The sequence below is a fragment of the Panicum virgatum genome, chromosome 6N (assembly GCF_016808335.1).
Source record: "Panicum virgatum strain AP13 chromosome 6N, P.virgatum_v5, whole genome shotgun sequence".
Classification (NCBI taxonomy): domain Eukaryota; kingdom Viridiplantae; phylum Streptophyta; class Magnoliopsida; order Poales; family Poaceae; genus Panicum; species Panicum virgatum.
Window position 1 is genome coordinate 38,561,904 of NC_053150.1, and position 14,021 is coordinate 38,575,924.

The 14,021-nt window shown below is 42.0% G+C and overlaps 1 pseudogene; it reads right to left on the reverse strand.

Moving 5' to 3' along the window:
* Positions 1–1,539: 1,539 nt before the first annotated feature.
* Positions 1,540–11,507, reverse strand: LOC120679165 (annotated as a pseudogene).
* Positions 11,508–14,021: the final 2,514 nt, after the last annotated feature.

The window sequence follows — 14,021 nt, forward strand, 5'->3', positions numbered from 1 at the left end:
AACTGTACAATACTAGGCTTGGTTTTTGGACATGGGTTCTTTGAGCATCTCCAAGAGTGCCCAAAATGTACTTCCAAAAATAAGAACAAAAGATAAAAACACGATTCAAAACCAGTGCCCAGATTTCGCCGCTCGCTAGCGCTCCGAATACCATATGCCTGTTTTATCCTCCTCCCTGCGCTCCATATACAACGTCGCAGCTATCCTCCTCGTGCAAGAGGCCATGGTGCCCCTCATCTTCCCAGCAAGCATCGCTCCCAGGTGGGCCTACTGGAGTTTTGATTCTGGAATTCATCCCTAGCACGGCTGCTCCAATCATGCCATCGTATTTTCCGGCACCATGAGAGGTCACCGGAAGCCGAAGAGGATGGGATCGAAGTTTCGTAGCCAGTCTACGAACTAAGGAGGGGCACGGTTGGAGAACAGGAGCGACATGGCGATGAGGACATCCTCGCATGCACAGAAACCGAGTAGCTCTGAGAAGTCTCTGCCAACGATGGTGGATGTGGCTGGCCAGCTTAGATGCCACTCCTTCATGAGTAGAAATTAGTTGTCTTCAATTTGGCATCAAAATAGAATACTAAATAATGCCAAAATTATTGTAGATCCCGCTGCCTTTGATTTGAGTATGCTGTAGTTGGCATAGCCGAACGATGGTACCTACGAGCAACTTCGATGCAGATGCGATGTGAATCCACCAGTGAGAATGGTTGCTGAACTGAATGAGACAGGAGAGATAAATATGAGCTATACGTAGCCAAGCATCACAGGAGTAGGCAAAGGAATCTTGTTTTTCTCAGATGCATCAGGCTCTCGCGGGCAGCAGCTCGAGGAGTGAGATTGGTTGGGAAGAACACCGAGATGCTTAGAGCTAGTGTGGATGCTGTGGCGGGCCCACCTTGGATGACTTGGCAGTAATTAGATTTTTTGGAATAATTTTTTGGAAACTGTTGGCTTGGGTGTTTTTTTCCCTCCCTCTAATTTTTGGCAAGGTCCCCATACTATTATTTTGGAACTCTATTTTTTAGACACTCTTGGAGATGCTCTTAGTAACTAATATTTGTATAATACTATAATGTAGTGAATGTAAGTAACGGGTGTAGTTACAACAAGTCCTGTTTGTTCTCGGATGAAAACTATTTCGAGAGTTTTTGTTGATCTGTGGCAGACACTGAGCAGTGCTGCCTGCGTACTTGGGTTCCACCCTAATCAAGCCTCGTGTTGAGAGCAAAAGCCATTTTGTTTGCGCAATAGCTCTATAGCAGCACTCAGTTTTGAGACCAATTGCACTTTTGGATGCATCTGTTTTATTGACTGTAATTATATATAGTGCAGTGGATGTTGCTGTGTTCTCGTTTGAAGCTTTAAACAATTGTTTTACTAAAATCCTTTGTACTATTCTCTGGTTTATACTTCTTTGTTTTGGATTTCGTTTATTCTAGTGTTAAATCCTAATTGGTATAAGATCACCCTTTTATATTTAACTTGTGTCTAGTATTGAACCACCTTTGCTGCACTGGGCAGACCTAGTGCCAGGCGGCTCCCACTTGAGTGGGTTCTGGGGAAGGGGTAACAGAAGCCAGCCTTACCCCTGCAAATATGCAGGGAGGCTGCTTCGAACCCAGGACCTGGTGCTCAGTGGGTGAGTTTCTCACCAACTGCACCAAGCCTGCCCTTCAACCACCTTTGCTGCACTATCTTTTAAAATTACAATTAGAAGTATAATCTTGAGAACAATAGTATACATAACAAACTCTATGTGCCTAAATGAGTTCCAAACAACTAATACGAAAAGCTCAAGAACAATCAACATTCCTCTTCGTGCAGAAACTATTGCATCATGTAGCTTAAAGTGTAGCTGTTAGGTCTTGTAATTCAACCAAAGATATCGGTTGCTGATTTCCCAGTTTTTGTCATCCTCACTGCGTCTGAATTCTGATGCACTCGCAGTGATTAAATCAGCAGTTTACAATCCATTGAGTTATCCTGAAAGTTGGACAAAAACTTATCCTGTACTTGGTGTTTCTGACTTGTCCCTTTGCACACTCCGTGGCTGTCTCAGCTCAAGATTAACAAGAACATCTTCATTCTCTGTATTCAAAATACCATGTCTAACTGTACTTCTTGCTGGATGCTCATTTACTCCATGTCCATACACCTGAATATGAAAAAGAAACACTATTTGTGATTCACATACACGGGACACATAGAATAAAAAACAAAGATGAGTTGTACTAGCCATGTGTCTGTTTGGCTAAGTGTTCCCAGATGCATGTATGTACCTTTCTCCGTAATTCAATGTTCTCTTGATGAACAAGGTTGACTTTGTTGTATAGTTCTATGTTTTCCTGGTGCATGAGGCTTCCCTATTCAAACAAGAAGTTTGTGTAGCAATGTGAGACCCTAGAATAGATTAGTAATTTTGAATAAGTTGTGTGAGCAAACCTTCCTGTTTAGTTCTTGAATCCGATCGGTCACAAGTTGGTCCTGTAAAGTGAAAGTTAGGGTATCTATGTTGTGAAAGAACTATATAGTGGAGTCTAAAAAATTTGTAATGTTACCTTCTTCATGCGAATGTTTCTTAGGCTCATCTCCAGCTTATTCTCTAAATTCTGCAAATCTTTTACATCCAGGCCAGAAAGCTGCTGGCCCAACAACTGCCTGCAGTGACACATTTGTATAGAATATCTACTTATGTTTTTCTGAAAAGCACATTGTTTACAACCGTATTTCACGTTTAATGAGAGCATGAAAATAAAGTGCCATTCTCAAATTGTCTTTCTACTTTTTTGTGCTATCAAGTGGCCAGGTGAATTGACCAATATATAAAATAAATTTCTTTGTGGAAGGAGTAAGGACACAAACTTGAAATAAAGTAATGACTATGAAGCAGATTGTTGCTTATATTGATGTATTGGAAAGTTTTGGGGTCATACTCTAATGTCAAACTTTGTTTTAGTGACTTCAACTTCCTGGACATATCATTAATAAATACCTAGAACATTGAACCAGCATCTTGCAATTCTTCATCATGTGCTGAAAATTTGTTCTGATTGATCCTTTTTTGAGAGCTTGCTTCCATTGATTCTATTTCTGAGCATGAAATGAAAATTGATATTCCTCTTTCTGCTGGTGTTTGTTTTTACAGTGCCAAGTACAGTGTCTTTGTAATGATCAGTACTAATAACATACTAGTGACAAAACAAGTTGCAATGGACACGTTCTTTTAATAATAATGATTTGGAATATATATTCATTGCAGGTTTGATGCGGGTCATACCGTTGATGCTCTTGCAAGTTATGCAGTTGCTGCCTCAAGCTTCCTGCCTCCCTTTGCCAGAGCTAGTAAGATAAAAGAGCAAAACAAACAAGAATGACTTTGCAGCCATATATTCTATACTTTAGCATATGGAAATGCAACAAACAAAAAGAGCAAAACTTTTTGCTTCCAAAGAAGTTGGTTTTGTAGAGATGAAACCAAACAAGAGCCACCAACGAGGACATATAAATAAAAAAGAAATAACATGCAATTAGATGCTACAATGACATGTAGACACAATATCATTCCGGTGAGCTATCAGCTCGTATGAGGACATCTTTGATTTTAAAACTATTAATTGTTCAAGAGCAATCCTCTCGTGCGCATTTGAGGGAAAAAAGGTTCAAGAGCAAATAAGTCTTTGGATGTTGTGTAACTGTTTATGCAGTAACACTAACAAATTATTTGAGATTGGTAGCTGTACTGTAATGGTTTTATCATTTAACCAGAATATTTTGCTTGCAACATAACTTGATCATTCATTGAACCTTTAAAAATGTTGCACTTACCATTTCTTTTAACCTTGGTTCACTTTGATATTCTCCTGTCATACATTATCATCAGAAAATGTTACCATTTAACATAGGCTTGAATTGTTTAGTGTATCCTGAAATGTTATCTCTAGCATAAAAATTATGAGAGCTTAACCTGTACGGGTTGAGTAAGTGCTCGCATCATAGTTGAGATAGTAGGTCTAAAATGCATTCTGGCTCAGCGAGCCAAGATGCCACTGCATGATAGATATATTGTGCTAAGTTACAAATATTTTAACACCATCTAGAAATATTTTTCTTGGTTCTTTTGTGAATTTACACCATTTTTGTACTATTTGCAAACAAATGGGAAAGAAGTTATCTAGCTTGGTGCTTGTGGATTAATGCTGTTATCACTTACCTGGGTGGTTTAGAACCACCTTCATCCTCGCTGAGATGACCAGGAACAACCAATACTGGTCTCCAAAACAAGTTCTGGTGAATGAAAGGTGACTGGTACATGAATGGTTTCTCAGTTGTTTAATTTATAATATATTGGTCAACTGTATTCATGGATATAGCAGGTGATGCTTCATAGTGGCCACTTCATTGTATTACGTTCGGTTCATTTACAGTTAGCATGATTTTCATGGTGCCTAGATCAGAGTCAAAATACAGGAAATGTCAAATACTCAAATTTCAAGTGCTTATGGTTTGGTCTATGCTCATGCTAGATGGTGCTGGAATAAGTTGCCTTACAGACCTATAAAGGCACAATTTGCCCAAGATGATCTGCCTTTTAGACCACATATGTAGCTGTTTTTCCTTCTCTGATTCATCAATCCATGCTACAATTGATATCGAACTTGTTAACTTACTAATCACCCAGCTTTTAATTTTAAATGCAGTTTTGTGGCTTGACATGTGAAACATACCCTTGCAGGTTTGGTCTAAGTGGAACTTTACGTAGGAGAGAATAATTGCTTGTATTCCTCCAAACCCTAGAAGGGTGGGATATATAGTTCATATAGTTCATATACAGCTTCGCAGCGTCGAGGGAGGCAGCGGCCCACGCGGGTCCCTGGGTGCGACGGCCCGCGCGGCGGCGAGGGAGGCGGCGGCCTGCGCGGTGGGTGCGACGGCTTGAGCCTGCGCGGCGGCGAGGGAGGCGGCAGCTGCGGCGGTGCGGCCCGCGCCCTGGAGCAGAGGAGGGGTGCCCGCGCCGGAGGCCCACGCGCCCACGGGAAGGGCCCTGGTGCCGACGGCAGTAAGGGCTGCAGCGGCAGCAGCAGGGGCGGCGCGCATGGCCGCGGCACCCGCGGCGTGTGCAGCGGCGCCCGCGGCGGCCACAGTGCGCGTGGCGCGACGTCTTCGGCGCGCGCGGCAATAGCACCCGGAGCGGCGCCGTGGAGGGCCAATCCGGCCGGAAGGGCGGCGGAGGGGGCCTGGGGCGCGAGCGTGGGCAGAGGCGCCGTGGGCGCGCTGCTGGACGCGCTGGACACCCGGTCCGACGGCGGCGTGGCGACAGGAGCTGGCGGTGCCGGCACAGCAGTGGCTCGCGCAGCCATGAAGGTGGCAGGGGAGGCGGGACCTGCGCCGAGAGGAATTACGCCCGCGGCCGGAGCCAGCGCGCGGGGCTCCCAGAGCAGAGGCAGCCGTGCGGCTAAGCAAGGGGGCGACCAGGCCAGCGTCAGGGGCAAGAGGACCAGCAGCGCGCGGAGCAAAGGAGCCCGTGCCAGCCGCGGCCGCGGGGGCTGCAGGGGCAGCGGCCGTGGCCGCACCAGCCGCGCCCGCGGCGTGGGCGGTGGCGGCGACGGCTCTGGGGCCCCACGCGGCGGATCCAGGCGGCCCCGACCCCGAAGTAGAGGAGATCCACGCTGGCGGCCGACCGACCAGGGAGGTGGCGGCGGCAGGGGCGCCATGGTAGCCGCCCGCAGCAGCAGCAAAGGCCGGCGGCGCTGGCTGCGCGGGCTGCCGGCCAGCCAGGGAGTTGGCGGCGGCAGGGGCACCATGGGGGCCGCCCGCAGCAGCAGCAAAGGCGGCTGCAGGGTGGCTCCATGCGCACCGCGCAGGAGCAGAGGAGGGAAGGGGAGGGAAGGGGGCGCCGGTGGCCAGCCAGCCATGGCGGCGGCGGCGGCTAGAGGAAGGAAGAGCTAGCTGATACCATGTAGGAGAGAATAATGGCTTGTATTCCTCGAAACCCTAGAAGGGTGGGATATATAGTTCCTATACATGGGCTCAATATACTCCAACACTTTACGTAAAAAACTGAAAATTGAATGGAAATCGTTATTGATATTATCAGTCAATTGATATGTATTGAATGCTGTCTTCTATTGGGGCCATGTCGCTATGTTTTTTTCTTTGGAGTTTTGTTACTTGGCTTAAGTCAGGAATAAAAGGCCATCTAGAGTTGTTCAAGTAGTAGTCAGCAAGACAGCAGAGGCAAAAGATCTGATTGGCAAGTTATGCTTGAAACCATAGCCTGCACGAAAAAATGTTTTTGGATGCAATTTCAAAAAAAATAATTGGATGCAGTTTTCTTCTTGTGCTCAAATCAGCAAGTTACCTCGGCTGTATTGTTCATTGGAACTGAAGTAATACTCAAGTTAGATTATTTGAGAATTTCATAAAGAGGACCTTAAATTATGTCTTCAACTGGCAGGTTGACAATTACATAAAGTTTTTTGATCAGCTTAAAATGCCATTTGTAGATGTACTGCACTCAGTGTTTGCAGTGATCAGGATCTGCGTGCACGCTGATAATGTTGTTGCGTCATTCTTGCTAATTAATGATATACCATGGTGCTTTATTTCAGAAGCCAAATATTAACTTCAAGCTGTTTATGAACAAGCACCCAGAGATCATTTGTTTCCACCAAATTTTAATCTGTCAAGTTGTTGAACAAGGATTCAGTTACTGCCATCTTTCCATCTTTTCCAAATATAATTAGATGGCACTTGTTGCCTCCTGGTCAATAGTGCAGATAAGTTCTGTAACTGTAAGCCTATATTCGAAGCAGAACATATTCTGGTCAAGGCAATATTCAGTTAATAACTGTCAAGGATGCTGTGGTTCTCTGGTTAGCGCATTAAGAATTGTGTCTACCAGCTCGGAATGAAACCAGAATATATCCTGATTGGAGGGATACTCAGTTAACAATTTGATCATGGTTTGTGTTTCAGATTCAGCTTGGTCCATTTAACATGTTAACAGTCTGTTTGTAGCAGAAAATGCATGTTGATCGATTCTCTAAGGAATTGCGCTCAAAATTCTGGGCCTGGATGTTACTATACGTTTCAGCCTGTTGCAGTGATCGTTAGAAGTTAGAACTGTCTTGAGCTGTACATTTGAAATAAGTGCTTAGGCTTTTGTTTCCTTCCTTTGCTTCCTAGGCATCAGATAGTGGGAGCTGTATAGTACAGCTTGCTTATTCCGCTACAGTAGGGAAACTGCGCAGGTTTGGTTTAACTTATCTCCACAATATCATTGACACAACAAATTTAACAGCGTAGTACCATACCCTTCAAGTTAATCATTGACACCACAAGTGTTGTTTTTAATAATATTCATTTGAATTGAATATAAGTACGCAATGAGAGCATCTAACAGGACCCAGAACCCAGCCCTCAAGCACATATTCAGCCTTTGGGCCTGCAATGAAGTTGTAGTAAGTTCCCCAATGGGACATACATCTTGTGTTCAAGGCAGAAAGATACTATCTCGCTCGATTCAGGTCGATTCAGTGGCTCATGGAAAAGAGCATTGACATCACAATGCTGAATCTGGATATTGTAATGCTCCGTGGGTAACTGAAAAGGTTCATGGACCTTTTTTTGTTGGGAGTTTCAGAATGCAGGTGCAAAATTTTTGGCATTGAAGCGATTACCTTTTGTTCTCATGTACGGATCTCTACATACTACAATATCTGGAGGAAATTAGAATTAAGCGTCGGTATCCCAAAGAAATCAGTAAAGAAAAGGATTGGCCAAGTAGCCCTTGCCCTTCGATGCATACTGCCTGATGGCCATCAGCGATGGGGCATATTGCAAGACCTCTTTGCAAATTGCAACTTTGTATATTCTACGAATTGTATACTTAGCATACCTTGGCCTCAGCACTTGCGCTCATAGTCTCATGGTGGTCCTCTTTTGCCTCGCTGTATCTTTCTTTCGATCACAGATTTCATGCTGGTTCACAAAAACCATTTTTTTCGTTAGAATTGGTCAAAAAAAAAACTTGGCTTACGATGGTACAGGAATAATAACTGTAGTAGCCCCCCCCCCCCCCCCTCCCCAAACAGGTCCAAAGCTTGCAGGGATACTGGGCTAATTGGATTGTAACGTAAGGTTGCCATGTCTACCTTACTCAACGAAGGCAGATTTGGCTGCTGCTAAAACTTTCTACCTAACTTATTGTGGCAAAAGTAGCAGCCAACAAGACATACCCATCTATGAGGCTATGCATGCAGTTTGCTAAAGCTTTCCCTCGTTTGATAGTAAGTCCCTCCTAAGAGCGGGAGTAATTTTCCCACGCTCCACATGACTTAATGTGCATTTCCTCTTATTTTTTTTCGAAAGCATTTCCTCTGATTTTTACTTTGAGTTACTTACGGGACCTCAGAAATTGACTATAGTTTTTTAGATTAAGGAAATATCTGGCCTCAGCAATCATTGGGTGAGACCTCACATCTATATATCTTTGATTACTTACAGGACCACAGAGAGATTATCTAGGCTAAAGTTTAAGGCTCTTTACCACCCCTTTATATTTACAGGTAATAATCTCTTGTGTGTGCATGATCAATTGCTCATACTGTAATCCTTTTTAGTAACTAATTGTGTGCTTTATCTTTGATTCATAACAGGTAAAAAATAAGAAAGAGAACAATCATAAACGTTTCTTGTTAACTTCCAAATGAACAATTATGCAAATTTGCGTTTTGTATATGTTTCTTGTTTTCCAAGCTAAAAACATTGAGCTAATAAACTGCTGACATATCAGGCATACCCTTGTGACAATGACAGTTGATTAGCAAATTAAGTATACTAGATGGTTAGATCGTTAATTAGCTGAATCATCCCCACGTCATCAATGTCTCCTTGACTTGGTAACATCACCCCAAGGCTAATATTAGGGTGCCTATCTTCTCTGCTTTGTGAGATTCAGGGAGAAGGGCATGCTTAGCTTTGTTAGTAGTTCAAGCCACAGTGAACATATATGACAAAATAACTTAGGCGGTTCAGTAAACCTTTTCGTAACTTCCTACCCGCAAAAAACAAACGTAACTTCCACTATATATGATGTTGCCACAAGCCCACAACAAGTGTTCGCTAAGCTTTACTTATCCTTATGCAAAATCAGTCAGTCTTATGACTTATGTGTTCTGTAGAGCGTAATGGAGGGTAGAGTGCAATGATACCCTATAGTTTCAGATAGCTAGTAGTGGCCATCTCCGGCCTTGTATCTACTGGGGGCACACCACCAATATATAATTTTTAGAATGTACTCACTAGCAGGATTTGGTCTCGTCACACGAAAGGTACGGTGCTTCTTCCCTATGTACTAGACACAAAACATTAGCTCACTTCTTTCCAAATGACCAACCTTTCAGCTGATTAATTACTGTTGGCTTCAGATTGGGGAGGTCGAGACTGAAAAATAACCATCAATGAGAGAGGAAATTCTCACTTATTTAATTATACAAATTAAAGGTTAAAAGTGGTGAAACAAAACTTTTGCGTACTTGTAATAATCTATAAAAGCATTTTTTGTACTATAAATAAATAAGATGGTGGGAATATGCTGCATCACGAAATTGTGTATTTGATCTTTTTTGGGCTTAGTTTATCCTATATTCCTATGTAGGATCAGATTTTAACTAATTTAGTTTTGTTTAACTTTTTTTCTGATCCTATGTTAGATCAGATTTTGGTACCTTATGCGATGATGATATATACCTAACTATATGGGTCACAAGTATTATTGTGCACCTAGAAAATATGAGCAATATGTACTACCCCATATATATAATTAGCACATCAACCATTAAAAGTGAAAGTTTGTTTCTAGCTAGAACCTAATAAACATTAAAAGTTCCAACAATATGACCATCATATTTTTCATCAAAATAATATATATGGCCATTATATTTTATCTGAACTACAATGCTAAAAAGGGGGTTATATTATGAAAAAGCCGGTACCTAGTATTAATCAAAATGCCAATTGCTATTACTCAAAGCGATAATAATTTTAACTAAATGCTATATTGGTGTGATAACTTAAGAAACATAATCTCAAGATTAGATCAAACTTCTCTTGATTTTTTCATCAAGTTGATTTGCTAGCTAGCCAATACTTTAAAATCAATTATTTGATTGGACCTTCAAAGTTTCCAAAGTGACTGCACAAGTTATATATATATTGCGTGTGATCATTCAATCACTTTTGCAGTATAGGCACCATACCAACATATATAGCAATTCAAGAAAAGAAAGAAGTACACCTACTTATGTGCAAAACTAGAGTTCAAACTAATCATCTATCATTCTATGTTAAGATTAACAGAAGCTGAAAAAACCTGACAGGTCGTAAAATAAAGGAAAAGGAGAGAAAAGAGACAAATTAGTAGCTGGAACAGCATTATCATAAATTTTCGCCTTCTAATTCATTCATGGTCATTACTTCCAGGAAAAAGGACAACAATTCCTTATAAAAAAGATGAACTGGTGGGACACACGTGATCATAATTGCTTCTGGAGTATGTCATGTTATTTGATACCCAAAAGATAAATTGGTTGCATAATTGCAACTGCTCATTATTCAAGGTGTGACCGAGCCTTATATGGTCAAACATGTATGTGCAACCCCACCTACAATGTTTCTACCATCAGATTGATAAGTTTACATTAGCGTGCAAATGGAAGTATAAGTTACCGAAGCTTGCAAGGTCGAGCAACAAATAGAACAGTGCATAGTACGCAAACTGCTACTATACCATTTTTACTTTCCAAGAGGTATACTATAGTAGTAAATTAACATACCCCCAATCAAATTGGTACTTGGTACGAGGTATCTGAATTCTGTGCTACTTGCACATCTCTCTCTCTCTCTCTCTCTCTCTCTCTCTCTGCCCTAACTGAAATATAGCTAGCAGATCTAACATAAGTCAGCAACAAGCTGGAGAAGCAATCAAACCTGGTGCTGGCGAAGTCATACAGGCGATCGGTGCTGGAGAAGACGATGAGGCCGACCTCGGCATCGCAAAGGATTGCGAGCTCCTTGGCCTTCTTGAACAGCCCGCTCCGGCGCTTCGAGAAGGTCACCTGCCGGCTCGTTGCGTTGTCGATCCTCTTGATTTCTATCTTCCCTCTCCCCATCTCCTCCCCCACAGCACAGATCTAGAGAGAGAAAGAAGTGAGACCTGGCTAGCTATACCCTTTGAAACTTGAAAGCTGGTCTACTAAGTCTCCCTGCCTCTGATCTCTGGCTAATTGGAGAAGCCTGATGAATATCTGATCTCTCTCTCTCTCTCTCTCTCTCTCTCTCTGATCTTCCTGGAGGAAGATGTCCAATCCCCTTTTGAGAATGGTTGCGGAGGCCTTGAGATGCCTGAGGTTCCCCAAGAAAGCTAAGTATTCTAGGACGAGCTGGAAAAACGCATATATAGTACACCAGACGTTTGGAAAGGTCTCTTCCTCGTTTTGCTTTCATCTAGCTACCTCGTCCTAATTGTTGATTAGTACACCTCACTAAAAATAAACAAATAATCATCCGCGCAGGGCTTGCCACTTCTGTCGTATCAGCGCCTGACGCGTGCGCGCGTGAGTAGTGTCGATGCCCATCACGCTGCACATTTCTTAATCCAGCTCTCGCTGTCAGTGCTCCATCAGCTAAATGCATGTGGCTTCTTCTTTTGCTCCATCAGATTGTTCTTTTCTGCGGCAGCATTTTAATTAAAGGTGTATCCGCACTATCTTGATGAGAGGTTTATGATATTGAAAGAATGGTAACTTGATCCATGCTTCAAAAGACTGTACGTACCTGATAGCCAAAAATTGTGGTTTGTAAGTGAGACTGAATCAATGAAATATGTTACCACTGTGAGTAGCTTTGAAATATTATGGATGCAATGTTGAATCCACTGAAACAGAAACAAATAAAATATGAACTCTATCTGTATCCTCTATATTTGTATTCTTGTTTGACTAGCTGTCTAGCTTTGAGTCATTAGGAGGAAAAGGGGAAGCTAGCAGACAAGCATGCATGTGCTGAGACTGGTGGTGATCTCTGGGAGTGTGCACTCAGCGGCCTGTCATGTGAAAAACGGTGAAATCTTGCATAACTATGTTGGAGGACGATGTGGTTTCGCTGCAACCACAGCCAAGCCATCCAGCCGCGTCCGGATCGAAATCCCATGGGCAGTGAGCCAATCAGTATCCAAGGTAGGTAAATATTGCCGCTATTTTATTATTTATATATCGTATTAGGTTTGTTCTAAGTCAAATTTAGTCAATTTTAACCAAATTTATAGAGAAAAATAATAACATTTATAATACTAAATTTATTTAATTGAATCCACTATTACATATATGCTGATAGTGCATATGTTGGATAGTAAAATTATTGTAATATTTTTCTATATAGACTTGATTAAAGTTGGCTAACTTTAACTTAAGATAAACCTAACAGGACATATAAATAAAACGGAGGGAATACTAACCATACGAGTGGGCTACTGTCCTGGTACATGCATGTCTAAATTCATCATCATTCAAAATTTACTGTCGCATTTGTATACTGTAAACATGGAAATTTTGACGAGTTCTCTCAGTGCCACAATTTTTTTCAAATTTCCCTTAGTGCCAAAAAAACTCTGATTCCTTTTGCATGCTATTTCTATCTAACGGCAGTTAAATGGCCGTGGAAAAGATTCATGTGCCTCTTATTAATAGAACGAAGCATATCTAACAAATGTCACGAAGCTGTCGTCGTTTGCAGCATCGTATGGGCGCCCAATCGAGAGCATGGCTAGTAGCAGAATTTTTTTATTTTTAATACAACTTTTAATCAAAATTACCTATAAATATCCAGGATTTCAAAATTTACATAACTAGGGCACAATCGTCTGCTGGGTGGACGAAATATAGATTTCGTCCACCTGTTAGACGAAAAGAGAACAAAATACAGGAATTTCATCTATCTAACAGACAAAAACTAATTTCGTCTGTCCAGCAGACGAAATTAATTTAAAAATACAATTTTCAGCAAATTTTCGTCAACTTTGCATGGATTTGCATGATGTAATCTAGATATTGTCTACCCAGCGGACGAAATCTAGATATTGTCTACCCAATTGACGAAATTTATATATTGTCTACCCAATGGACGAAATTTAGAAAATTAAAACTTTTACCAATCTTTGCAGTGTGCTTCATATTTTGAATGTATTTTACAATATATAATTTAATATAAACTTCATTTCTTTTCTATTTGAAACTATGTAGATGTAATGTATCGTATCGTATATCAATATGCTGAAACTAGTTCGGCAAATTAGACAAGAACCCGGCTTTCATTAAGATAATGATTACAAAGCAACACCCCCATGACGTCTGCACTACTACGGTAAATGACATATGAGACCTTTGCTCTTAACTGGGTACTTAAACAGCATAGTGCAGTGGCACGTGCAACACGATAACCGCGTGTTGTATCTAAACCTAACATACCTTAGGGAATGTAAATTGCCGGGATTACATGGCGGTGCTTTACTGAGTGCACCGGGGATATTTCCCCTTCCTAATAGCTTCGGGCCCTGTTTTCTTAGCACGGCGGGTCCTCTCTCGCTTCCTCTCCCTGTCAGCTTCACGCTCCTCCGCTGGTGACGTTCCACTTCAATTCTCTTCTGGATATCTTCCTGGTCTTTCTTGCGCTTCTCCTCCATCTGTTCCTCACGCAACATTCGTTGCCACCTTTCTGCAGCCCACCTTACTTCATGCTCAACGTTGTCCTTTGCCTGCTGAGATTGCTCGGTGTCTAACCATTGCACGAAATCACATAGAGGCGGTGGAGTCTTTCCCCCAAATTATGTTAGTAATCAGTAAGTGGTCCAGAATTGCGAAGCTTTGGTAGTGTATTGTAGTACCTTAGGTCGGTCCTTACCGTAACACTTGGGTGGGTTATATACTCATAGTTGTCGCAAATGAAGAACCTCATCCCGAAGT